General features: G+C 39.3%; 1 protein-coding gene across 7 annotated transcripts in view; it reads left to right on the forward strand.

The window, feature by feature from the left end:
* FAR2 (fatty acyl-CoA reductase 2) overlaps positions 1-27,833 on the forward strand; it is a 151,041-nt gene that overhangs the window by 15,406 nt on the left and 107,802 nt on the right. For 4 of the 7 annotated variants that reach the window (XM_064517503.1, XM_026102402.2, XM_026102403.2 and 1 more), the window contains exon 2: positions 24,079-24,209. The exons of the other annotated variants lie outside the window; for them this stretch is intronic. The gene's annotated coding sequence lies outside the window, so the exon portion shown is untranslated. The remainder of the gene's footprint in view (positions 1-24,078; positions 24,210-27,833) is intronic. 7 annotated transcript variants of the gene reach the window in all.

Raw genomic sequence — 27,833 nt, forward strand, 5'->3', positions numbered from 1 at the left:
TAACTGGCCTGCTGTGCTTCTCCAGTTAATTTTGAGGTTCCTCAGTCCAAAAAGGTTGTTTGAAAAATGGAGAGGATCCATCAGAGGAGTGCTGTCTGTGGGCATGGGACCAATAAGCTCTGAGGAGAGACTGAAGGAGTTGGGCTGGTTCAGTTCAGCAAAAAGGAGGCTAAGGGGCAATCTTATATTAGTCTATAACTGCCTGGAGAAGAGTTACAATGACAGTGGAGCCAAACTCTTCTCAACAGGGGCAGACAGGTAAAACAAGGTACAACAGTCACAGGTTGCAGATTGGGAAGTTCAGATTGGCCACTAGGAAAAAGTTTTTCACCCAGGGAGTAGTGCAGCACTTTAACTGGTCACCTGGAGAGGTGGTGGAATCTCTTTCTTGGAGGTTTTCAGGAGTTGGCTAGACCAAGATGTGGTTGACCTGGTAAAGGTCACCATTACACACCTTTGAAGCCCCTCTCTACAGAAGTAGTTTTCCTCCCTACCATCAGCTTGAATTGTATCCATGCATGAGTTGTCCTTATTCCTGCACAATATTATGGTTTTTGTATTGCTTAGCATTTTCAAATTTTCTGTTCTTTTAACATGGCTTTGGGAGAACCAGAATGTTCCCATGGCCACAGGAATCTGAATAATTTTTATTTGTTCAATTAAGTTGTGTGGGGGTTTTTTGATTTTTTTTGTTTGTTTTGCTAGCAATTCTATTTTAGTTATTCCTTCTCTCTTCCTAAGTGTGCTAGGAGCTGTAGAAATGCACGAGAATCTGTTGTTCAAACTAATTTGTCAAAAATGACGTGAAGATAGAATGAGATAGGAAGTCAATCTACTCTCAAGATCCTAATGGATATGTTGTTGATAATGGTTTTCTTTTTTTTCTTTTTTTTCTTTTTTTCTTTTTATTCTTTTTTTTTCTTTTTTTTTCAATCAAGTTGGTTTCTATTCATAATACTATACAATTCACCATGGTTGTGGGTACTGCAAGATTTAATTGAAGGAGCCAATTTGTGGAAAGGTATAAAGGAGAAAATAGAGAATTAAAAGCCAGGGTAACTGGGCATATGATTGATTAATAAGGCAGGAGTTAGGAGGAGCAGACAGGACTTTTGCACAAGAAGAAAAGAAGAACCCAACCCCACAGCCAAAGTCCCAGTTCCCTCCATGGGTGAGAAGGTCGCACAGTAAGTCTTGGGCATGAGCACTCCCTTGGGACTGGCTAGGGAAAGCTATTGCAGTCATATATTGCTTATCCTTTGTGGTTTATCTAAGTTCCAGACTAACACTCATGCCAACTACATTGAGGATAGGGCCATACAGATGTCACTATATTGCCTCAGGGCTGATTCCAGTCCAAAACCAGTTTTCTTTCTTTCACTTAATGCCTGAGCCAAGAAACCCTGCAGTCTAGAGATGAGCCATTTTTGGGGGTGTCATTTAGTTGTTCGTGATTGCGTAGAGAGCAGGAAAAAAACCATGCTGAATCCAACAGTATATGGTTTGAGAAAGCCTGAATTTGAACTCTTGGCCTTAGCTGGTATAAGCTGCTTCAGGGAACAACATTCAAGTAACTAAAACAAACAAAAGCTTCCTTAATGTGCAGTCATAGTCTTTCATTTCCTTGTTCAGTGTGTTTCTGTGGAATACTTTTTCCAAGCTATGCCTATTTGATTAATTTAGTCATTGCTATTGATTTACTGCACCCTTGTCTGCAAGAGTGTTATGCCATAAAAAGTCGTGATGTGTAGAAATAATGTGGATTTCTTATGGTTGGTATTGCTATAGCAACACTTCCCTCCAAACCATGACTATAACTGCAAAAGGTGCCACTGATTTTATATGTGGTAAAATATATCTGTATTTATTGCAAAACTGAACTGCCTAATGTCAAATGAAATAGAGACTTGTTTTTCTTATTCATCCTACCACAAACCTTGATTATCCTTTCAACAGAAATCATTTTATATTGAGGAAATTCTTCTATCAGTGTTTTGGGAAGCTGTTGCTAGATGTGAAAAGAGTTTTTACTATCAGGATTTAGTATGCTTGTTACAGGTTAGTTTAAGCATAACTATTTGCTGAGGCAGTTTTACTGGAAAGATTCTCTGCAGGAATGCCTCTGCCTCTGTTGCGTAGTTTTTGACAAGAGGATAATTAAGACCTTGCCTAGATCTCTGAGGAGACAAATTTGAAAAAAAAAGAAAAATGTTTACATATGAGATATCATGAAAATCGATTTCAAAGAAAATATGTTCCTGAAAAACATTTCTTGTGTAAATTTGAGTCTCATTATTCATGTAACATAAAGATGTATGTGTTCATATTTGTTTGCTCTCCAGAAGTATAGGAAGCAACCAGGGAGTAATTGCGTGCACTACAGCTGCCTGAGTAGGGAGTGTGGGAACCAAATTAGCACCGAGAAATTAGATATGTTCTAATGATCTTCACTAGGGCTTCAAGATGTATTACGTAGGCCCAGATGGTGATAACTTTCTGCATGCTCCAGTATTGTTGTGGCAATATAAATGGTGCTGCAAAGCTATGCTCCCAGTATAAAGCATTACTCACCTTTCAGTTTCAGCTAAACCATACACAGAGTCATGCTGGCTCCTGTGCATATTAGCTGAGGTGCAACACTATGCTAATGGACGTTCAACCCTCAGGGCCAGTTCTAGCCCAAAAAGTTTTTCATCTTTCACCTGAAGTTTGAGCCAAGAGTTTTCTGCTGGCTGGGGAGTTTCCATGCTATACAAGATGAGAACAGAGAGCATGGGGGAGCAAATTGCAGATCTCCAACTGTTTTGTATGGCTCCAGATTGAGTCCAACATGGTTAGCCTTTAGTGGGAACTTATAAATCCAACCAGCAAAATTCAGACTTTTTTGCAGTGTGCTATGTCCCGGGTGGCCTTACCAGCTCAGTTGTGCTGTTACTTGGAGCTGCATCTGGTCTGGCACTACATCTGAGTAAACATCTTCCAGTAAGTCAGATCTCTGAGCAGCTCAGCCACTTCGGCAGGTATCAGCTTAGATTTAACTGGGTTTGTTAGTTCAGCTGTGCTGGCTCTCCTCTCTTTTGGGTGACTGTGCCGTTGTCCCTAGTATGTCCCTTGATAAATAATCTTGGATATGCTGCCTGAGAGTTAACTATCTTTGACCAGAGCCAGAATATCAGAATCTGGTCAGTAAAATAGGCATATAAACTCCCAAACCCATAGAAATTAAAATCTATAAACCTAATTCTGATTGCACCCAGTAAAATGTGCAACTGCATTTATGAAATGAACTTTAAAAATGTACAGTGACAGCAGGTAAGGTAAGAGTGTAATAGCATGTTATCTCAGTTTGACCTAGTAGCTGAGAAGTGCTTTTGAAAATACAGGCATAAACCTATTTGGGGCTTCATAGATTTTCTTTTGAATTCCTTGGATACGATCTTCTGTTTCGCCACACCTCTAAGTTATCCAGCCTGTAAGTCCCAGCAGGTTTTATGCTAAGGAATGATGGGCACATAGCTATAATTTTCTCTGGATTTCTTGCTTCTGTTTGTTTTGTAATATGTGGCCTGTTCATTTGGCTTGATTTAAATTCCACTTTGTGCTTAGGCTTTGGAATGACTTTTATTGAAAGGTTCAAGGGTCTCAAGCTGGGATATGGGTATAGTTTGCTGAACGACCTATGTAGTATAGATAAGAAGTAGTGTTCCTGGGCTGCTTGTATCAGGAAATAACAAAGTGACACTGTTAATATGATCCCACCCCTTTGCTCTTAGGGGAGTTTCAAAGAGTTATTGAGAATAGAATCATATAGCCTCAGGCTGTTGCTCACCTCCTGAAATGGCCTGTGCAGAATAGCCCCAGTAGTAGCTGTCCCTCTGTGTGCTTGGCATCCTAGACCATGAGGAAGAGACTGTTCTGTTGCTGTGTCATAATAACACCTAGAGCAGAAGCACGATTGCTTGCCTCGTTGGAGAGAAAGTGAGGGAGTGCAGCATATGGCTAATGCTTCAGCATCAGGGAGCATCCCATGGCGTGGATGTTTTCTGAAACCTGAACATGTTTAAGACAAAGCTGTTCACTGTGTAATTTGTGGCAGGCACGGTGCGGACATCAGAAACATTGTCTTGTAGCTGAGTCTTGTATAAGCTAGTTACAAGCAGGTTATCGCAGGAGTGGGCATGGACTTTACACTGTCTAGTCTCATGCTTTAAGACTTGCTCAGTTGGCCTTTCTTCCCCAAAATTCTGTATTAATGGATGGCTTTTCTCTGTCTCCCAGCCACACCTGATGTGAGACATGGTGTAGACAGGGAGGCATCATTATGCTGCACCCAAGTTTTGTTTCCCCGCAGAGTCCTGCTGTGTGACACTGTGCATTGATTGCTCACTTTTTGCATGATCTGAAAATTTAATGCATTCACCATAGGACCCTGATGCATTCCATCTTCTTACTGTGCCTGTGGTCATGCAAGCTAGTGCATGGTGTCTCTCATTTGATATTGGAATAACCTGAGGAGTTGCCTGTTTCTCTCTTCAGTTTTCAAGAATGGTGTAATGTAATATTTTGTTATTATTTTTAGGAATAATAGATTAGATTTGCAGTGAAAGTTCAACAGAATGAATAATCTGCATTGGTTTATGGTACTGAAGACTTTGCCTTTTGCCTTTTTCACGTGTTTAAAAAAGTGTTTAAGAAAATTACAGTGGCAGAGGCCTTGATAACCAGGCTACAAGAAATCATTTGTGTGCAGCAGTGGAGGATCTTTAACAGAAGGAAACAAGCGTCAGCGTTTATTCTGATTTCCAACTAGGAAATAAAAAATTTCTAACTTTAATTTCATGATTATGGCAACGTCCTTTCTAAGCCCTCAGCTCATACTTCAAAAGCTATGGCTGTATTTGTAACTTTTGCTCCATTCTCCATATTTCTTGGTTATGAATTCTGGCCTTGTAAAGTGCATTGCTTTCGTAACTACCATACAACAACAAAAATCCAAACCACGAAACATTGTTAGACCAGTAACCTGCATTTCCGTCAGCCTCCTGCAGTGAAATGGACTCACTCTGCATGCTGTTAATATAATGAACTGCAGAAAAGTAATTTAGCAAAGCGTGAAGGCAAAAATTTCCTTGTTTTTCATTAGATGTTTCTGCCTTATTAAGTCTGATAATTGTGAAGGCTATCAGCTTTTTTTTATTACTTAGAATAATTCAAAGAGCTCAGTAGAGGAAATGTGCTGTCTTATGCATTAGTTAAATGGGTATGTCCAATACCTCAAAGCCACATTGTATTTTTTCCAAATGTCAGTAGGTTCCTGTATGCTGCAAACCGGAAAGGAAATGCATTATATTGCTGGATGTGATTTTAAGTGACTCATGCTATGATTTTCATATAGATGTTAAATTTGTCACCTGGAGTTGTTTGAAGTTTTTTACAGTTGTCTAAAATACTTCCTTTCCTATCTTAAAGAGGGGTATCAAATACTGAATAAAAGACATTGGGCAGTAGACAGTCACTTTTCTTTTTAAACATGCCCACTGTAAATTTTGGGTTGTTTAATGAAGTAGATCATATGTAGAACATATGAGTTGGGAGCATATAACCTTGGGACCTTTGCTTTGTGCCTCACTCACAAACATTTTGATTTCACATTGGAGTGATTACTCTTAGACTCTGTTATCGTCAGGTGGTACCAGTTTTGCCAGGCTCAGCTATTCTGGAAACATAAATCATGTCCACAGAAACCAAGAGAAATTATTGAATAAGAAAGCAATAGGAGAAACAAACAGATCTGTTTGGATTCATTATCTTCAGTCTTCTATCTGCAGTAATTCAAGCAAAAAACCAGAATTTCTCATGTAGCCATGGACTCCGGGGGCTACCTGTTCCACAGAAACACTACTGCAAGGATTGTAATACTATTGTTATAGTATTCTGTCTTTAACATTGACAAAATCTGTAACAGATACTTAGCTAGAACTAAAAAACAACATATGTTGTCTTGGATGATGTCCACCAGTTCTTAAATATAGTGCAACATTTTCTTTGCATAAGCTGTCAATTCATTTTGCTCATAACCAAGGCAAAATTTTTGTTTTTTATTTAGTTGAAGGAAGAAGCCCCTGAAATCTGATAACCATTTTTTGCAAAACTTCTTATGCTATGGGTATGAAAATCCCTAAAATTAGGTGGGAGATGGAAACATGCCAGAAAATGTAGCTTATTTTATCTTTTGGGTCATTACTTGGTTCAAAAAACAATCATAACTGACACAGGAAGATCACGTCATGGGACAGCTGAACTCTTCTCTGTGTAGTTTTCCTTTTGTTCTTTGTGTTTCCTTTGAGCATGATATAAGCGATTCTTTGCCATCGTGATGTTAATTTAAAGCTAATACTATAAATAACACTGAAATTTTGGTGGTATGCTGTCAACTGCTCTTTTGCACCCTAGATTTTTTTTTAATATGTTGTAAGAGAAAAGGGATGAGAAGAGATAACTGCTGCCCAACAGTTCATGCATGAACAAGAATCTTAATTTATCAGTTCCTTGTAACTCTTTGTTTTCTCGGTTTTCATTTTGAGTTTGTCTTTTGAACATTGCCAAAGATGAACAGGGAACAATGTGAAAATTGTTCATCTGTAAACTTCATATTTAAAAAGAAGTATAGGACTGAACACCTTCTAGCCAATTTGTTCTGCAGAGAAAACATTTCAAAACAGATTAACTTTATGTGGCTTCAGGTGTGAGAATGTAGGTACTGTTCAACTTTGTTTTCTAATGAACACCAGTTTAAATGCTGATTGCGGCTTAATGAATGTTACAGCACCTTGAATTATGTGCTTCAATCCAGTCATGGTATGTTTTAAAGTTAAGAACTGGGAATCCTATGTCTAAGCAACTTCTGTTTGTGAGTTTTGTTTGTTTTGTTTTGTTTGTTTTGGATTGTTTTGTTTTGTTTTGTTTCGGAAGAGGGAATGCTCCCTCTCTCACTTCCAGGAACTTCTGCATCTTGTTTGTAGTATTTTGATTTATGAAACAATTTATTTGTGTTTTCTTACTCATTAAAAAAAAATCATTCTGAGCATAATGGGTTTTAGCTGTGAATTCTTTCTTGCATGTAGTGATATAATTTTGGTTTTGGCTATTTGCAACAGCTCCCGTGAAATTAAATGTTTTGGAGTATCTTGGTTTTGCTCTCTGACAAGTTTCTTCTCAGAAAAAAACAGGCTTGGATTTGTCAGCAGGGAAAGAAAGGATTAAAGTGGGAAATGCACAACCATGACCATTTGGAGTGTCAACATAGTTCTTTTTATACAGATTTGTGCAAATGCTTGTGGTCTATATTTAATTGCTAAGTACACAGATGCTGATGTCAGTCTTTAAAAAAAAAAGTTCTTAAAAAAGGAAAGTGTGAATTGTCATAAAAGTTAAAGAAAGTATTCTTTTTTATTTATAAATATTTTATGTTTAAACATCTCAGGCTTTTGAATATTGTGAGTCTTCTATCTACATCTGTGATTTATTTTCGTATTCAGAGGTAGAGTCCTGCTATCTAAACAGGTGACTAAATGTCTTTGAAGTGGTAACTTTTTTAGGACTTTATCAGTTGTTTCCACCTTAAACATATGCTTCAGATACTGTCCTGAATAAGAACATTTTCCAAAATCATGGGTTTAATGAGGTCAGTCTGACTCATTAAATTATGGTATGTATTGTGTCCTTATAATTCTCTTACTAATTCATTCTGAAAATCTAGCAATGACTTTCCAAATGCAAGGCCGATAAAATAAGCTAATCTGTAGTTTGAAGGTCAGTAAAGCAAAGATAAAGGATATGCCAAAAAAAGAGGTGTTTGGAGTTTCTCTGAAATTGTTTGGAAGAGTTCTAACAACAGAACCCTTTCTATATGAATTTTTTTAAACCTCCTTGTGCTCATAGAAAATAAAATAAAGTAAAAACCTGCCTTAGCATGAGTTCCAGATGTAAGAAACTCAGGTGCATTATTTCCATTAAAAGAAAAAAGACCTGGGGCTTTTCCGTCTTTTGGTTTGATTTGGGGTTTTCTTTGCTTCTGTGAGCTTATATCAGTGCTCAGCTGGGATATTCTGGGTGCATTTGTGCCAGGCAGAAACAGTCTTCCCCATTATACCCCAACGTCTTTGGCAGATTTCTTGAGAAAAGCTTGCTGCTGAGCACCCCTTCGGCATCAGCTGTGTTTTTCCAGTGGAAACCTTTATTCTGATGAACATACATTTTTTTTAAAGCAGCACCTATTTTTGGGATTAGTTACAGTGCTTGATTTGTTAATATGTTAATTTTGGGGAGTTTTGGAAGACTTCTCAAAAGAAGAGATTATTTTAGAGGAAATCCATTTGCATAACTTCTTGTCTTTTAGCTGTGCTCCGTAGCACTTCTGAAATAATGGGCCTAAATAAAAACCACAGTTTTTATCTGTGTTTAGCTCCAAAGAGAGTGGCACACAGAATACTTTAAAATTCAGAAAATGGTTTAATTAGGTATACAATTATTTATCTTGGGTAGGCCCTTGGTAGACCATTGGCTCTTCTACCTTGAACTGTGGCAGTGCCGATGGCCACAGAGCTATCTGTGTTAATTTTCAATTCAGCATAGTTCTGCAGGTGGGTTGCTTTGGTTTTGTTTGTTTGTTTGTCTCTTGCCAAGCAGTGCATTAAAGCAAAACCACTTCCACCTCACTCTTTCACACGCATGGTGTGATCCGTGTCAAATAGATGTTTGACAATGGAGATAAAGTTGCATTGTATTTTTTGAGTTAGCAAATTCTGGCTGCTGCAGGCTTTGTTGTGGAATGGGTTTGAAAAGTCCTTAGCTTCCACTGAGCATTTTCCTACAAGGCGGAAGTCAAGGGACTGTCAGAAGTTGCCTTTCAGATGATCAGAGCCTTCAAAATCCTCCTGAAGGAGGATGCAAAACCCAGGTGCTCAGCTCTCAAGTTGTCACTCGCATTAAGTTAAGTCTCAGCCCTTGAGTTGGAAATGCAACTGGATCGAGGGAGCTGACAGCTTGGGGGCTCTTTGCTGAGGGTCTTTGGCTTGCTTAATAAGGCATTTGCAGGTATTTCTTAGGAGGGGGAGACTGAGTCAGTGAAATTGCAGGTGAGGCTGCTGTGTTTGGCATAGTTTTGAATGCTCCCCCCCAATTCAGTTTTTTTTTTCTTTGGGGGGGGGGAGCTTCTTTCTTTGTTTTTTAAGGGTTAGGGGATTATTTTGCTGTCTGGGAAAGTTATAGTACTGTGCCTGTCATTCTGGTTCAGAATACTCTTGTTTTCCTGGAGTTTTATCTGGGATAGAAACTCAGACTTCCATTTTCATTTTCAATCATTGCTACTGATAATTCTGAAATACTAGTGTAGCAGTGCTAGTGAAGCCACGACCCTAGATTGCAGTGGGGGACTCTAGCACTGCTTGCTGCTTGTCATCTCCTGGCGCGGCATGGTAATCTCACTGGAAGGGTGCAGTAGCCACAGCTGCTGGGTGCTCCCTAGACCTTGCTGTGAATATACAGTAACATTAAAGAACTTTCAGCACTTATATTTGTAAATACTACTACTGACGAAATGGTAATTACAAGTAATTAAAAAAGAAAAGAGCCTAGGAATCACTAACGTTCCACTTATGGGAGCATAATACTGCATCCTAGTCCTGAATAGAGCATGGCCATACAATGCGTGTAAGCACCTACATGTACGTTTAATAGCTGTTTCCTGATTTGTGTCACACTTGTAAGAAGATAGGAATTTTGTTACAGCCACGCCAGGCATGTTTAAACTCTTATTTTTAACTCTGAATATTTTGGGGTTGATTCCGTCTCTTCTGAGAACAGTTGTTAGGATTAGTCGTTACTAGAATTTGGGAGCTATGTGCCATGAATTAGTGCAGTGCAGGTGTGAACATATACGCAGGTCCACTTATGACTTTTGTCTGTTGTTTAGCAATGGTCATGCAATTTGGGATGTATGGCATTTTTTGTTTAATCTTGATAAAACTTTAATTGCCCCATTTTTCTCCTGCACATTTTGCTCTCTAGAAGATCTCAGGGATCAGAAGGTACTTGTTATGAAAGTTTAAGGTGATGAATAGACTAGGAAGGGCATATGCAAACATATTCATTTGGCTATTTTATCATATTTGTTATTCGTTTTGCATTTCCTGAGGTCTTTTTATTTCCTAAGGGCTTTTGGGGGGCTGGTGAACATAATAGTTGTTCAGCAAGAATGTCTTTTGCTGGCTTTTGAAGAATTTTCACCATAGAAAGGAAAACAAAAGAAGAGAAAGAAAAATCTTCTTGGCCCCAAGCATTGTATGAAGTAAGAATTGCCTCAGCTACTACCAAACATGGTAGTCCACCTCTCTGGTGAAAAGCAGCAGTTCTTAGCATAGCAGGTTCAACAGGACCAAACAAGATGTGACAGTAAAAACACCATGGGAACTTCATTTTGTGACTCAGAGGTGATAACATATCAAGGTTGCTGTGAATTCAGGCTCTCTGAGATGGAAAAGATAAAATGTGTTTATATTCAAATGGTAGCATTTCCTTTTTTTCATGTTTGATTCTGGTTTTATTTTTTTTCCTCTAAACTGCCTATGTACCAAAATAGAAAAATCCAAATATTTTCATTTGTATCTATTAATAAATATAGGCACGAAAACTTCAGGAAGTTTATGCTTATGTGAAGTATGCAGCAGTAACACATCCATATGAAATATTGTGGCTAGCAATAAATATTTAAATAAACTAGAAAATCAAAAGGTATGGGTTATGCACAGTTGAAAGGATGAGAAACAGTTATAATGGCCATAAACAATTCATTTACAAATTTCAATGCACTTGTTTCTCGGCCACATTTGATTTATTAATATGTCTAATTTCAATAGGAATAAAACTCTTCCATTAAAGGAATTTAAAGGTTTAAAATCCAGCATTCAACATTATGCAATACAAGAGTCTGTTTCACATAAACTTATTCTCCAGTTTTTCAGAATTTTATGTAAGGATCTTAGGTTTTAATTTGCAGTTCTTCCTGCTCAGATTTTTTCTTCAAGATGCAGTTATTTAATCTGATATTTATGGGAGAGTATCAAGTACCTTTTTATTTTCTAGAGAGCCATCTTCAATAGTTTTCCCATGAGCACTGAAGATAAATCTCCACATCTTAAAATATTACTGCAGTTCACACTCAGAAGGTAGGTCTAGCCCCACAGTACTGAGCACCCATGCAGACACACAGCAAATAAGTATCTGCACATTAAAGGGCTTATAAAGGTCTTCTTTATGAAGAAAGCAGTAGAACAGTCCTGTCAGCAAGTATTAAATCAGCAGGAACGCACTCTAGTTTTCTCTAATTATGGAAAATATGGAAGAATTGCAAACATGGTTCTCTCTACTACTGAATAAATTGTGTAAAAAGAATTCTGTGGCATCATGTACTATGAAAAAAATGAAAACTAATGGTGCAGCTTTAATGACACGTCTAGTTTTAGCCTCATTGCTGTGTTACTCCTGAAAATTAGAAGAACTAGAGGTCATAGGTACCCAAAGGCAGCAATGAATTAAACATTTTGTAGTTATTTAGAAGAGCAAAGAAAAGCAGGGGTTGGAGAGAAGGGACAGTGAAGCTTCAAGCCATGTGGGCTACAGAGAAATGTGCAGTTATGGCTTGAAAATTAAGGCCCTCAAATAGATAACAGACACCCCCCCCCCCCCTTTTTTTTTTTAAAGGCATCAACCATCTCCAGACTGTGTATGTTAGGATTTGGAGGCCACACTGGTATACTTATGCCATTTGAAAGTGGCATTCTTCTATGTCTTAAAGAACAGAGGGGAGAGAGTGAGGTGAATATCGGTTGGACAGGAGACACGTAACACATCCCTCCAGCTTCACATGCGGTAGAGCGTAAGATCTTAGCTGTTTCACAGGAAGTAAGAGCGTGGCCTCTGTCCTCTGTCTGAAGGAACAGAGAAACCATGAGGGAGTTCACAAGCTGTGAGGTGTTTTGATATATTAACCCTTCCTCTGTCCCCATAGTACTTGCTTTGGTTACCCTCCAAGTAAGGGAGGCTGGTGTTTGTGTTGGTGCTTAGAAACAGTGGGTTAGTAAGGAAATTAGTGGGTAATGGTAGTTATCTCCATGATATTTTCATCCTGCACTTCATTTCCATTTTTTGACTGAGTCAGGATGGTCAAAGGAGAACAGAAATGCTATAAGCAAATAACATGAAAGCAAGCTGGAATTAAAGTATCAAATTTAAGGGCAGAGAGATAGGAAACTGAAGTAAGAAAGACTTGTAAGTAAGGCTTGTTGTCTACTAAATTTGCTGGCCGTTTTTTATGTGTGCTTCATGAAGTTGCCCCAAGCTGGATGACTTGGAAAGGAGCAGAAGGTACCTGCACCTGTAAAATCATCAGACTGATACCAGATGTTCTTCTTCCTGCCCTCCAGCCTGGATGGTTAGCATGATACAGAGTATGAATTCATTCCTTTCCCAAGCAACCAATTGATCAAATGGGCAAAAGCAGTAATTCTTGACCTTTTTTGATCCATGAAAACTGAAATATCTATCTATAGTCTTTCTGGGGGGTAAACAGTTCTGGATTTTTGCAGTCTTTCATAAGACCCCCTTAGAGGTAGACTTTGGCTACAGTCTAAGCGATCTGGTTCAGTGGTAGAAAACCAGAAAAGGGACGTCACGAAAGAAAAGTGGTTTTGTCTGCTAATTTGATAGTGTCAGCCTGAGAACATCTTTATTGGAAGATAGACAGAGAGCGATTTCTATCAGAGAGAGCTGAGCAGATGCACCTTTCCTGGCTCATCCATCAGAGCCACTGATTTTGTAGATCAAAGGTTACTTACTACCTTTAGTTTTATTGTCTTTAATGTGCAACATGTCCATGTAACAGATCTAGTTGTTGGAGAGGGGAAGAGACAAACTGTTTCAGTCACCACCCCATGTCTGCCCAACAGCTGGAAGAGAAAATGAATGGTCACTTTTTTTAACTTAAGAGCTAAGCTTCAGAAAATTACTTTTCGTAGTAGTTGGAATACCTCTGTGAAAGAAGAAAACTAAAAAGCAGCCAGACAGGGACAGCTGGAGGCATTTGTTGAATTCTGCTTTAAGATGTTTCATAGCAATACAGTAGAAGGAGTGAGAGGCTTAATTAGAAGTTATTAACAAGTCATAAATCTTTCTAAAAAATAACTCCTAACGTGACTCCTAAGTATGTCTGTCCAGGTACAAAGAGCAGAATCATTTCACAGTATCTGAGAAATGGAAGAAATCCTACTGGCTTTTTATTTATGCTGTATTTTTTTAATAAATGAGATTTACAGAATGCTCTTCCCCTCCCCAGCTGCAGTGTCCTAATATGAGTGGAAGCCTATGTATTGTAGATTGCTGGCATGTTGCTCTTTTCTTTGAGTGCCTGATATTAAGCACACATTTTCAAATTCTATGCATGTTTCCCTGCTAGCAAAAGATTACAAAAACATGGTACTTACAGGGATGATCTTTTTTTCCATGTAGCTATTACAGAAGCTCATGTATAGAAGCTCTACTATAGAAGCTCTGTGTCACACTGAGAGTGTCAAACAGGTGTACACAATGAATTGTAAAAATTGCCTTACAGAAATTGTTGTTTATGCTAAAAGGTATTAAGCAGAGCTAGTTGCAATATATTTCCTTCCAGATATGCATGCTTTCACTATCAAATCATCCTTCCTACTGCTGCTCTAAACAAGCTACTTTCACAGAGTATAGACACTTCTGGTCAAGAACTATCTTCTTGTTTTGTGTTTGTACAGACTTGCATGAGGGGGTTCTGGGCCCATGGCTGCAACTCAGCAATGTGTATTGGAAAACAGTATTTTTTCATCAGCTTTCCACCCCAAGCAAATAAACTTTGCGAAGCAAACAAATAGAATTAAAAACACAGCTTCTCTGAAGAAAAATGGGTTTTAATTTTCTGTAAGCCACAATTTCATCTCTCTTGACTTTTGGATTTGTGTGGCTTCTTAGCTGGGCTGAGAACTGCTCTTTTTCATGACTGGAAGGATTAGTTTACCACTCCTGCAAATGTATGTACAAACAAATTGCAGACCTAAACTTGCAAGCATGAAATAACTGATTCACAGTTATCTCCATTCATTAAGTATGTAACCATACCCACTTTAAACCCAATTATGAGTGGAATACCGGACTGTTAGAAATGAAGTTCTTGAAATCACAGAAAAAAATTATTAGTACCAAAGCTGGAGCCGTAAGTTGTTTTTCTTTCCTCCAAGAAGAGGCTACTACTTACAGATTTTCCTAATGGAAAACCATCCATATTTATATTTACATATGTGCTCTTAACTGTTGTATCTTTCCATTGTTTTCTTTGCCCTTTTTTTCTTAAAAAAGTGGGTGGATATGTGTGTTTGTATAAGAACTCTCCCCATTGACTATTTTTCATTTTCTTCCTTTTCCACCTGATCAAACTACTGGTGAGATTGTAATTAAGAACGAAGGCTGGTGGGTGTAAAGTGGGAGAGAATAAGTAGCTTGTGTCAGATACGTGTAATATATTCCTCCACTCTCCTCGTATTCCTGATATCAGACAACAATAACAAAAAGAGATAAACCCTTCATATTGTCATCCTCCACCTGTCTGTGTGCCTCACTGTTACTCTGCTATGCACAGACTTGCCACTGAGTTCCTTATCAGGCACTATCATCACGCCCATTGTATCAGCCGCAAAATCATAATCTGCAGCTTAGATATTGTCATACTGTTTGCTGACACGTCTTGAGCTAATCATGCTATGCATGGCACAGTGCCTTCCTTTTGTCAACTACACGGTGTAGGGTCATGCTGCAGTACATACTTGTTAACATAGGTGAAGACTAATACCTGTGCCTTGAGGCAACAGCCTCAATGTAACTCTTGTAACAGTCCTCCTGTGTGATGCAGCGGTTTGATATCCTTCTCCTTCGTGCCCCATGAGATGAAGAAAGTGATCTAGACTTTAGCCATTGGAAACAGCTGCTCATGGTTGCACCCCTGCAAGACAAGACTTTTGTAATACAAGCACAGATCTTGCGTTGCATGCTATAAACTCTGCATTACAAAGACACTGATGCATAGATTCAGTCCACCAATCTTGGGACTGCTTGAAAAAAAATCTCCTTCTGTTTATCCACTTTCTGTGGGTGCAGCAATACATGCCCATGATAAGGCAAAGTTAGTGCCATAATTTGGGGAACTTGTGAAACACTGGAGAATGTAGCAAATGCTGTAGGATACGTGGAGACCTAGCAAGTTTTGTGCACAGCACGTGAGCTGTGGCACAGTGTCTGCGCTCATTAATACTTTTCAGGGCAGTGCCACAATCATTCTCTTGCTCCATGTTTCCATATGCCACATGAGAGGTTCACCCTGGTCTTGTATTTGTTCACCATGCATGTTTCAGGTGTGATGACATGGTGCAGCAATGTAGCAAGGGAGTCTGCTTGCAGCATTTTCTTCTTTCTGCAACTTCATGTGGTGAAGCTCCTCTTGTTAGAGTATCTAGCTTGTGGAGACTTGTATGCCAGCTGAGGAAAAATTTTGGGGAGATGTGCAGTCTCACACTTTGTAGTTAGTCAGACACTTTGCTCAGCAGATGCTTCCCAGATTTTGGATGTGACAAGTGTGAGCACGTACTTCATTTTTCAGAAATCTTCCTGTCAGTGGAAAAAAGCACTGAAAATGGATTTCTCCTGTGGTGTGCTAAGCCATGGACAGCAATGTGCAAGTCAAAATTAGTGCCTATGGGTATGTCACTCTAACACTTTGTCTTGGTCCAGTGCTGATGAGTGAGTCCCATCCTTCTTGTGTCTGATTATTACTTGAAAAAAATGGCAATATTCTGCACTTCACTGCAGATTCCTCTTCCTCTGTTTTCGCTCTATCCACTCTTTCCCCATCATCCATCCTTTCCCACCTAGATGGCATAGTTGCCATCACTGCCACTTCCTTCTTTTAGGCCTTGAGACTACTGCCACAGCTAATAAGGCCTGTCAAACCTGGCCAAGACCACCTGGAGCCTCTTGAGTGGCTATGCACTGAGTGTCTCAGCCTCCCTGGTTTTGGAAGTGCATCACAGAGATGTTTGCACAGAGTCAGCAGAGTTCCAGCCAAAGCATCTGGCTGGGGGTCTGCTCTACATCATACAGGGAACAACTTCATGCTGTGTCAGTGAGGCTCTCTTTACCCACAGAGACCACCTAGTCTGAGCAATGATACTCATACAGTTTAAGTAACTTAACCAATTGCTCTTAACCTGTTGTTGGAGGGGTCGGATGACAGGGGTGTAGAAATGATGCCAGCGAAGTCAAGGGGTATTGATGGCAATTCAGTTACTGTTCCAGAATACCAGAAAGAAGCCACTTTAAATGGGATGTAGAACTGATGTTTTATATAATTTACAGGAATTTTAGTTAGGAAGAGATCTGTGGATGTGAAAGTTGAGTGAATCCAATATGTAAATTCCAGTAACGGTCTGGATAATCCCCAAACCAAGCACGTGTGGTGAGTATTGTCTTTATATATCGGTCATTTCAGAATATCAGTACAGTCAAGAATGTTAAGTAGAACAAATTTTGGCTTCCAGATAATAATCACAAGGCATAACAGATAATGCAAGGAAAGTTCAGGTGAGTTGTGCCATCATGGTTTTCACATCAGACTGACAAAAGATGCAGAGAGTTGTACAGGAGCAGAAAAATGCCCATAGCCAACAAATAGCACTGATGCAATGTTAAAAATACTTAGGAATAACATCCCCAGAGTCAAAATTAGCTGAGCTTGATTTCTTATTAGGGTTGTTGAGTCTTCAGAGTCTCCCCTGTCTTAGACTGGAGTTGAGGGCACATATAAATTATAAGCCTATTATTCTGAAAGGATAAAGTAGCAGAAGCAACAGTATACACTTTGTAAATTTTGTAATATCTAAAGAAATGTTTCATCAATACATGAGACAGAACAAGGGAAAAGCTCTGCTCTAAATAGCATTTTTCAAAGAGAACAGCTTATTATAGCTCGCCTGTTAAATGTTCTCCACCTTGCATTAATACACCATGATACTCACACTGACAGATAATAAAAACTTGGAGATAGATACAGAGTCTGCATTCCTATGTAAATGAGGTGGGAGAAGCCAAAATCCATATAGTTCTTCCATGCTTTGGTGTTCACACTCATCTGGGGGAGGAGGAGGGAACACATTGCAACTAGCTTTTATGATCTTGTATTTGGAATGGCATAACATATGCTGCAGAACACAAATTTCTGCGGATGAGAAAAAGTAACAGAGTGGATTTGGAATTGGGAAGGCTGAGCATCATATTTGTGTCTCAGCTTCCTTCCCATCTGCAGTGTTCTCCTTGTGCTGATAGCTGTGGCACAGGTTGGGAATGTTTCCAATCCTCATCAGGCCAACATCCCCAGTTCTGCTCATGATGATGTCTCCTTCTATACGTGTACACAAGAGTTGAACAGAATGAAAAGGACTATTTGCTGCTCTAGCTAAAGAATTTAGGCTGATCAATCTTCAGAACAGTGCCAGTCCTGAAAATTAGAGAGAGGAAAAGCACTAGCTTAGAAATTTGAAGAGGAAAACTGTTCTGGATAAAGTAAACTAGTTTTAGCCCTATTTTAGCCCCAAACAGAATAATTTGTTTTCAGTTCAAGCATTTTAATTACTTTGTTTAAACACTGTTAAATTTTTTAAATCAAATATTTAGGGATTTGGGGTTTTTTTCTCCCTCTCCCCAGTAATTACACGAAACTAACAGAGAAAGTGACATGAATTCCAAAAGCTTTTGATGTCACCAAAATCTTCATTTTTCACTGAGAATATTTCAGTCAAACATTTTCACTCGTCTCTAATAGCACTTCCGTATCAGTTCCCTAACAAAACAAAAAATGGTGGAAGGTAGGTATTGTATCCAATCCACATGCATTTCTCAGAAGCATTGTAAAGCTGCAATAGGACTTTAGGAATAAATCTGAGGTCTACTCATTTTTATATTTAAGATGACTGAGCTCAGTGCAGTTGATGCTGTTTTAAGGTACATGTATATTGTGCTCTCTGCAACACATCATGTCTGGCATTTAGTTATTACCATAAGGAAACAATGAGCAACCTGTTTCCCACAGAAAAATGAATTCTGATGAGCACATTGGGGGGCTAAATCAGAGGCATAAAGGCTTTAGGCAATGGATGTAGCTCCAAGTAGCATCCCCTAATCCATCACACCTGCTTGTCCCTAGTGGTCCATCAGGAGCCTCTTCCATCAGATTGCTTCAGGATCATCTATCTAGTAAGAGCTCCCTTCTTCCTAGCTTTTGAGAGCCTCTTCATCACTCTCAAGTACTTAGTCTACTGCACAGAATTAACATTTTTTTCTAGAATATCTGTTTCTTTTACAGAGGTGGCAGCAGCAGTTCAGGTGCTTTTCCTTCCTAGGGTTGCAAGCAAAAGTGTGGCTCTGAAATCCACTCTATCAATCTACTCTGATTGCGTCTCAATTTCTATTTAAGAAGCAAAGACTTAGTCTTGTTGTACTCCTGGGCAGCAGCACAGGCTGGTTTGTCTTCCTTCCACACCAGGACAATGTCATAGCTGCTCTAGTAAATATATCACACAGGTTTTGCATTAAATGAAGCCTGTAGACCTGATTTAGCCCTGAAGATAATAAGCACCACCAGTCCTATCCTTCAGGCTGTTCATCGTGGCCCTTCAGTTAACCTAGGAAAAATTCTCCTTACCCTAGGAAAATTTTCTATATAGCCAGCTGGCTGTTTTGAAACATAGTCCTAAGCCTCAGGCCTGGAATGTTTATCTGCCAAGTGAGAATCAGACCCTATGGTTCACTCCCTGCACTTGAATGATGTTTCATTACTGAATGCATCACAGCTTTCTTCCTGGTCCTACACTCTCTTTCTTGCAAAACTTCATTATAACTTCATCTCCCCATCTCTTTTGCTCAGGATGCCTCTTGCTGTGTTTCAGTAATGGCTTGATTTCTGACAGTAGACTGTAAAAATTCTGTAAGGACAAATATAGAAAAAAAGTCTAAGTTTGATTTTGGTAGAGTATTAGTTTAGAATGGTTAAAGCTCTCCAATTTCTGTAGCCACAAGGTGATCATCTTCATCCAGGTTTGGCTTTCCAGCTGAGATACCTGTTTACAGCTGAATCAAACTGGGGAGACACCTCAGTATGAGGGCTGACCTGAGTGACGTGCTTTAAACACACCATCACTGTGCTCTCAATATCGCTGCAAATAAACATTATCTTGGCACCACACTGTTGCTGCTAAGGGGAACACTCCCCTTAGGACAGGAAAACTCTCATGGAAGTATAAGTTCCAGAAAATGAAACAGAACTTCTACCTTTTATTTTGTTACAAGAAAGTTATTGAAATTCTAATAGTTTTATCTAAAAATTGCACAAACTCTGAAAAAGTTAGTGGACAAGTTTTCCCAGATCATCTAAATAATCTAGGAACAGTGAGTTAAGCTAGGTGATTGGAAAAGCCCTTCCACTATTAATGTTATATAGTTGCATCTTTTCACATAATTCCTAAATACTTACCCACATTTATTTTCCATGTGAGATTTATTAGTTCCATATGCCATTCCCACTAAAAATATTACTGATCATGTGGAAAGACTTCTTATTGGGCAGAATTTACCCATGTAGCTGCATGCTTTTCCTCATCTGAATATTTACCAGATCCCAATAAAAGTGACTAAGCAAAAAGAAGGTTCATTATTTATTTTTTAAAATATATGTATTTTCTTTGAATTTCTGACAAATTCTATCCTGTCAGTGTAAAAGGGGGGCGGGGGGCGGGAACAACCTTGATTTGCTTGGCAGAATCTGGCAGGATCTGACAAGATTTGGATTTGTGTGTGTGTGTGTTTGGGTTTTTTTTAAGCTCTCTTTGTGTAACTTTGGTATTGCTGGTGAATAGGGCATGCTCACTTCCAGTAGTTGGCCCAGGAAATGGCAGAGCTCTGGAATTCATTTTGATGCCATAATAGGGGAACATAGTTGCATCTAGTCTAAGTATGTTTTGACTGCAACAGGAATGAAAAATTAAGGGTCTGTAGAGGTTTTCTAGTCAGGAAGAGAAATTTTCTCCTTGTTGTGAAAGTCCATTTCCTTAAATATGAGATGGTCAAATAGTAAAGTATGGTGTCTCTGCCCTCAGCTCTAACTAGCCCCCAAAGATGCACATATTCGTGTTTATGTTCTCTCTTTTCTTTAGTTCAGCATGTATCTGTTCTGTGCAATGGAGGGCAGTGCAAGGAGCAACAAACAGGCAGGTACTTCTGGCTGAGTCAGAACAGTGCTGGGGGATGGTATGAACTTAGATCCAAAAAGTTGGATGAAAAAAGTGTTAGCTGCTAGTGTTCTATGTGGGTTATGGGAGCAAGGTTAATTAGTAATTGGTAAAGGTAATTGAGGTGCAGCACTGCCCTAGTCTGGCTTTATCACTGCCCCTTCTGGAGCCAGCTCAGTAGCAGCCAGATCGGGCTTCTCTGCAGTGCTCTGCTGCAAGGTGTTCTGTGATTATTACAGCAGGATCTTCCTTATCTTGGCTGATGGTCCTGGTGTTGTAAATGAAAGGGTTTGGCAAACACAGCTCTACAGAAAGCCAGCTGTTTGCTTTGGTGAGTGTATCAGATGTTTTTAGAGTACTGAATATTGGGACAAAAATGGATAGCCTTTGGGTGTTTTTCTTGTTTTGAGGGAGGAGGGATGGTCTTTTGGTTTCTTTGTTTCTTTCTTACACTAGTGGGTTTTTTTGATTAAGAAGACAAAGAATTTGTGTTTTGTGCACCACAAAGGAACACTGTGTGAAGGAATGCTGTAAAGGGTGGTAGATGGGCTAGATGCGTATTATTGTTGTTTTGAAAGCCAAGGTGCCCCCTCCTCCAGCAGTCTGCAAGCTGCTGGTTCAGCTGAAATGGCAAGGTATTGAAATGGTCAGCTTTCATCTCTCTCCTCCCTGCCTTTCTACATTCCTGGCTCTGGCTTGATCCTCATTCAGTGCCAGAGGGCCTTACACTTCCCTTGCTGCTGTGTTGGCTCCACTCTGGAGTTACCTAATGTTCCTGGATTAGTTCTTGCTACTTTTACTTCACTCCCCACTGCTATTGGAGCTGGGGCCAACAAAGGAGTCTAATATCTGGCAAAGAAGAGGGTTTCAGGCATGCTGTAGGAAGAGGCAGAGTTGCCGGCAGAAAGAGGACAGGTGAAACAGTGACATTTCTAGTTACATGAAAGACTTAGGAATTGACCACTGACCCAGCAAATAACACAGCAGTGACTCCTGTATAGCCACATGTGACCTCCCTTCCCTATCTCATGCTGGGAGAGGCAGAGTTGATTGGCTGCAGGAGAATTACACCAATTCAGCCTCTCAGTGAAACAAGTTTTCTGAAGAGTGCAGCTGGTGCTTGGCAAAATGAGCATGTCCACTGCATGAGGAGAGGCAAGGAAATGACTGAAGACTAGTCTTCAGCTGAGTGGGTTTCTGCTAAAAGTGCTGTAAATACCACTTCACAGTGGATGCAGCAGGGCCTAGCTGAAGAGAAGGCAAGTAATACCTGAAAGAACCACATGAACTGTCTTGGGCAACAAAGATTATATATCACCTCACAATTAGATGGCTGTTGCAATTGAAAACAGAAAAATCCACACTTTTTTTCCTGGGCTATTGCAAAAGACCGAAGAGGAGTTTATGGTGGAGACAAAAGTCACATGTCTTTGAGATGTGGGGTGAATTCTTGGCTCTATTGAAAGAAGTAGTCCTTTTACCATTGACTGCATCAGAGCCATGATTTTTTTGTCTTTATGTATTTCAACATCTGTCCATTAATGTGAGAAAGGGCCTGGGAGAAAGTATTGCTAGTATTTTCAGTTATGGTTGGGTATTGTCCATTTATAGCTATCAAATAAGATATTCTATCTCATGAACTTCCCAGTCATTTGCAGCTTTGAGGACAGGTGATGGGTAACAACGTAACTGTTAGGGTAGCCAATTAAAGGAACAAATTTGGAAAGTTTCCTTGCATGAACAGATGTTCCTTTGCATAAACAAATTTGGAAAGTCCCATCAACTTTGGAAAGTCCGCTTGAACAGCGAGTATGACTGGATCACCATATATGATGACTTCAGATTTCATGTCAGAAGAATTTACAGTTTTGAGGATGGAAAACTTAATGTACCTTTACTGTTGTTCTTATTTAATCAACATGAAGCATAGTAAGCACTGAATTATGAAATAAGTAAAAGTGACAGGCCTGTTCTATGTTTTCATCCTATTTCTTTCTCTTTCTAGCCCAGGAAGAGGATTATTTTGATGAGCTAATGAGTATTCTATGCTGTGGTGAAAGTATCCTCATCCAGATATTTGGAGGAGGAATTCAAAGAAAGATTGAGAATACTTGTTCAGATAAAATAGTAAATATAATACCATTACAAAGTAAGGCAAAATTTTAAGCTTTCCAAACTAAAAGTTTTTCTTTAAGAGCAATCATATGCTATCCATTTCTGATAGCATTGACCCTTTCCTTCTCTGTAGTAAAAACAATATTTGGCTGGTTTAAATGTTCTGCCATAGAGCAAACATTTGTTGTGAATGCTGAAGAGCAAATCTCATCTCCTGTAACCTACAGCTGTCCCATGTGTGAGTGCAACTTTTGTTGATGTGCGTGGAGAATCCCAGACACAAAACAACCTGTGCGTATTGCTGTGTGCAGGATGCGCTTGCTCAATACTTGGCCTATAGGAGAGCTCCCTTCATATCTCAGGAACTGGGACAGAATTTTATAGCTCCTAGTGTTGCAGCTCTAAGAACTTGTAAGGTAGATACTAGGCTTGAGGATACTGGCGCAAGGTCCAAGTGATTGACTTAAGGCTTAACTGTACTGCATCAGATTTTTCAAAGAGCTCAGTACCTAACTGTTCCCATCTAGCTTAAGTGAATCTGGCCATTAAAAAAAATGATTCCCTTAATATTGCCAAAATATTTAGAAAAATGTATTTTAATTATATATTTGGTGACAGAGAAAAGGCCTTTTTTTCCCAGTCCAAACATTATTACTGCTTCATTACATGTGAAGGCAATGTGAGGCTTTTCACAGATTCTGCCAGATATGCTTATCCAACAAATTCTTATTTCTAAATATACGCATTTCTGGATTTGAAACTACAGACTGAATTCATGATAAGTCAAGAGAATTTCTAGGCCTGTCCAGAGCTCAGCTGTAGACAGGGGACATCCAACATGGGTGAGTTTGGCATCAAGGCCTAAAACCCCGCTTCATTAACAGTAAACATCAGGCTTTTAAATCTTCTTGTGTTTCTGGTTAAATGCTGCTGAACCGCTCTTATTCTTCTCCCTGTCAAGTGTATCTTCACCTTGCAGCCTGCTGGTCTTTTTATCCTCCTACGCTTCCTTCCCTCACCCCGGTTTTAATATAATATCACTGCTTAATGTTGTGCTGTGGAGCAAGCTTCAAGGATTCAGGCTAAGTGCTTTTTGTTCTTCACTGAAGAGATCAGCCCCTTTGTAGTTAAAGAACAGGTCTGAGTGTACAAGTGGTCTGAAGGAATCCTCTCTCTAATGTCACTGTCCCTTTATGTTATTTTTTTAATATCTATAGATTCTTCTTTTGCCATTGCTAAATGTGATGACATCTGTTGTTTGTGTACCAAGTATTAGGGAGTATCAACAGTCTGTCAGAGCAGAGAGCTGCAGATACAACATTATTTTAGATGCCTGGGTTTAAGTGTGTGCAGTGCTCTCTGACAGTGCCATGTTAGCCCGAAGGACAGATGAGGAAATTGTGTTGCAGTGTAATTACTCAGTGTACATTGAAATGGAACACCTAGTCTCTGTTGCTAGGTTTCTATGCTAAGCGTGGCTTTGGAAAAGAAAGGACAAACAAGTATGTACCCTGTCCAGCTGCACTGATAATTTTGCCTGTTTCTTTTTCAGAGTTAGAACAAGTGGAATACACAAGTCTCAGCCTCTATAGCTACAGAATTGCCATACCTAATATTGGAAAATCATAAGTCACAGTAGCATCCTGTTGCAATTTTCCTCCCTTCTAGGAGAGATCTAAAATGGTAAGAAACTGCATGCTTAATGATGGCTTTTGAGCTTATTAACTTTGCAGGACAGTCTCTTTAACTTGTATTTGTACAGTCAGAACATCAGTTTTTCAGCTGCACAGAAAAATGCTGGTTTTCTGAAGACTCCTCAGAGGCCAAGGACTTTATTTTCTCTCCCTTAACCCCAGATTTCATTTAGTTTCTAGCAATCTCTTGCTCTGCTCGCAGTCCCCCTTTCTTTTCCCCTTTCTCAGCTCTTAGCCTTCTGTCCTCCCTGCTCACAGCTCACACAAGTACAGAGCTGCTAGGTTATACTTTCTGCTTACTTCCTTGTCTTCTGCTTCTCACTCCAAATTTTTTTGTTCTTCAGTTTCCTCTAGAATCCCTCTTTGTAAGTATACCACTTGAGCTGCAGGCTCTTTTCTGCCTAAAGTCTCCCTGTTTCTCACCACATTCCCCCAGCAGGATGTTACCCTTGGTCCTTGTCCACAAATATTCATATCCTGCAGTTTCATTCCCAACCTCTCACTGTCTTCTGCCTGGAGTGTACACAGAAAATGAGCCTAGTTTCACAGTAACTGGAAAAAGTATGTATAGGATTTGTCTTAACAGCGCAGGTTCCTTCCTCCTATAGAAGCTGTAAGAGGGATCAAAGCCCATTTGATCAAGGGTGGTCTCCTTCAGTCATATGGAGAAAAAAATGGGACACAATGGCCACTGGGATATGGGAAAAATAATAAGCTTCTTTCTTTATTAGTATCACAAATAATAACAAAAAAGCCTCCTTAAGCTCAGAGATATGTGAGGAACCACTATTTCTCAATTGCTGTGAATCTCATTTTACGGCCAGTTTTGCAAATTTCTATCCTGCCCCACCTTTAATGCCTTCTGTGGACCCGTCTACAGCTATAGTTTGGGAATAAAGATGTAGAGGAGTACATTTACTATTACTAGCTTTCTGTGTGAGTTCTCGCTGCACTTTTTCCCTTGACTTGCTTCTGTTCCACACAGAATGCAGTTGGTGATTTTAATAATTGCTGTCAGAATGCTACCTGACAGTTCCCCAGAGTCATCAAGAACTCCTGCAGCTGTTCTCAGTTTCCCTATTTTCTCTGAGCAGCTAAGAAGAGAGAGAGGATTTACTTGTAGTTGGGCAGCGACCAACAAACTGTTTTGCATATGTTTTGTAGAACTTTCTTGCTTCACAGTTTCGCTAATGTGTCAATAGGAATGCACCCAAAGACAGGTACCATTCCAGCATGAATTCCATTCCATTCCAAATGAATTCTAGGCTCTGCTTGAATCCTGCAGAAGAATGCGATTCATAGTGGCAGATCTTTTCCACTTCCTTTTCTCCCACTTGGTTTCCAACTGCCGCCTGGACTATATCTGTGCATTTTTGATCAGACCCTTTAGCTCTCCAGTGTCTGAATGTAAATTATGTACAACAGTACTTCTTTACTTACAGTGATGTTATGAGCTGCATACTGCTTTTTATTCCTTGAATTAAAAAAGATGGAAGAAGTGGGAAAGCTTAGTAAAAATTAAAAGCTTTTGTGGATCTGATTTTATGTAAGGTTGTTCAGAAAGTATGCAATGAGCAGGATTTAGAAACCAGCCATTCTAGGTCTAGTCTAGACCCCTAGGCGTTCTTCTATTGAAGTAGATTTACTTCTACTTGAAGTAAAAACCCTTATATTAAAGTGAAATTGGTTGTTAAAATGTATATTGTAATAAATGCAGCCAACTGTCTTGTACCTTTAAGAGTACTGGAAGTATATATACATATCGCCCCTTATTCCCTAACTGTGAAATTCCTCAGGACATGTGGGAGAAAAAAAGTCAGAGGCTGAATATGTGAAGCCATTGAGTGATATGGAACAATTTTTATCTAAGTCTCCTTACAGTGCATGCTGTTGCACTTCTTGACAACAAAGGCATATTTTCTGTGATTTAAAGTAATTCAGTTGAAGTCTTCTGAAGCTGTTCAGGCTACATTGAAACTTAGCTTCCAAAATTTATTAAGGCACCATTTCTGTCTGGAGTCGTCTTTTGCTAAGAATCTGAGAGTTCTGAGTTTCAGCCATGCAGGTTTCCCACATTACAGGGTTTTTAAATGTTGCATGTCTTCTGGTTTGACTTTACGAGAAAAAGAAAAAAATAAAAAAGAAAGGCCTTGGGTCAGGCTGATGATCCAGGAAGCATCATTTCATTGGAACTCCTGTATAGCTGCCACTGGGAATGCTCTAGGGAAGCAGTATTTTCTCTGTGTGTTTTTAAAAGTGGAACATTATAGAGCTAAGGGAAAGAACACTTGGAGGAGAAGGAAAGAGATCTACAGAAAAGCAGAGAGAAGCTCAGAGCAGAAATGTGATGGCCAGTGGAAAGACAGAGAACAGCTGAGAAAAGTAGTAAATATTTCACAAACCAAACATAAAATAAATACATTTTTATTTACCTTTTACTGGTCAGGAAAGATATTTTCCCATAAAAAATCCTTAGGCTATTCAGGTAAAAAATTGCTGACCAATACCTTTTGCTTTTGTTTTTTGACCCATCAGAATATCTTCAATTAAACCTCTCTTTTATATATGCATTATCTTTCTGAAACTCTACTGGAAAATTTGACCTCAGTGTTCTCTCTGCTCTAGGTGAGACTTGAAATAACTTCTTTTTTCTGTGAGCAGTTAGAGATCAGAACTCCCTAGCAATGTCATTGACATTATTAACTTCATAAAAAGATTTCCTTACTGCCAAATCCCATGTATTCTTTTTTCCACTTGGGTAGAAGATCTTTCCTTTCTAACATATATGTTGAGGAGAAAATGCTGTCCTGCATTCCCACCTTCCAGTAGGAAGTTCAGGCAAAATGGGGAAGACAAACCCTGTTGAATGTGCTGAGGCTGAAATTGTGTCTCTCTCTGCCCAACTAGACACATGGAGGGACTCTGGGATGGTTTGCTGGTCAGATTTTGTACATTACGTACTCGTTTCTTCTCACTTTGGCCTTTTTGGGCCAGTGTCAGAAAAGTAGTATAACATGGCTGTATATGACCACTCTGCCCATGCATCTGAGGCACCTTACAGATAAGGGACAAACAGTTCCAGTTTCCCATATATTCAGTGCGGATAGATAGGTGCATTGAAGAGAGAGAGTAAGCCCCTCTTTCTATAACTTTTTTGCCTTTTTTTTCTTTTATTGCATTTTGGGAAGCTATCGTATTACTGGCCTTCAGGGAGGCAGAGCTATAGACACAGTTGGCCAGGTGAAGGAGGAGCATTTGTTGAGCATGACTTCATTCTTCCCAGCTTCCCATAGAAGCTTGCACAGAAATATGATTAGAGTAGTATGAGTATGTTTTGGGTTCCCATTCTGACATGACAGCATTTCAGAAATGTGTAAATCGCTGCTCCCAGGGTAAAAAGAATAGAGCAAGCTAAGTCACAGGTTATGGCTTTCTGAGAGTGAAGGCAAAGCCTTTTTCTTTTCAAATCAATCTGCCTGTTCAAACACTCCCTGATCTCAGTCATTCAGTAGCTATTCAGAGGCTTTCCTGATACTGGAATGATAAGAATATTTCATTTGGGTTCTCATAAGACTTAAGAGTCTTATGCTTATTAATGACTTATGTCATTAAG

This window comes from Dromaius novaehollandiae, chromosome 1 (genome assembly GCF_036370855.1).
Source record: "Dromaius novaehollandiae isolate bDroNov1 chromosome 1, bDroNov1.hap1, whole genome shotgun sequence".
NCBI classification, from domain to species: Eukaryota; Metazoa; Chordata; class Aves; order Casuariiformes; family Dromaiidae; genus Dromaius; species Dromaius novaehollandiae.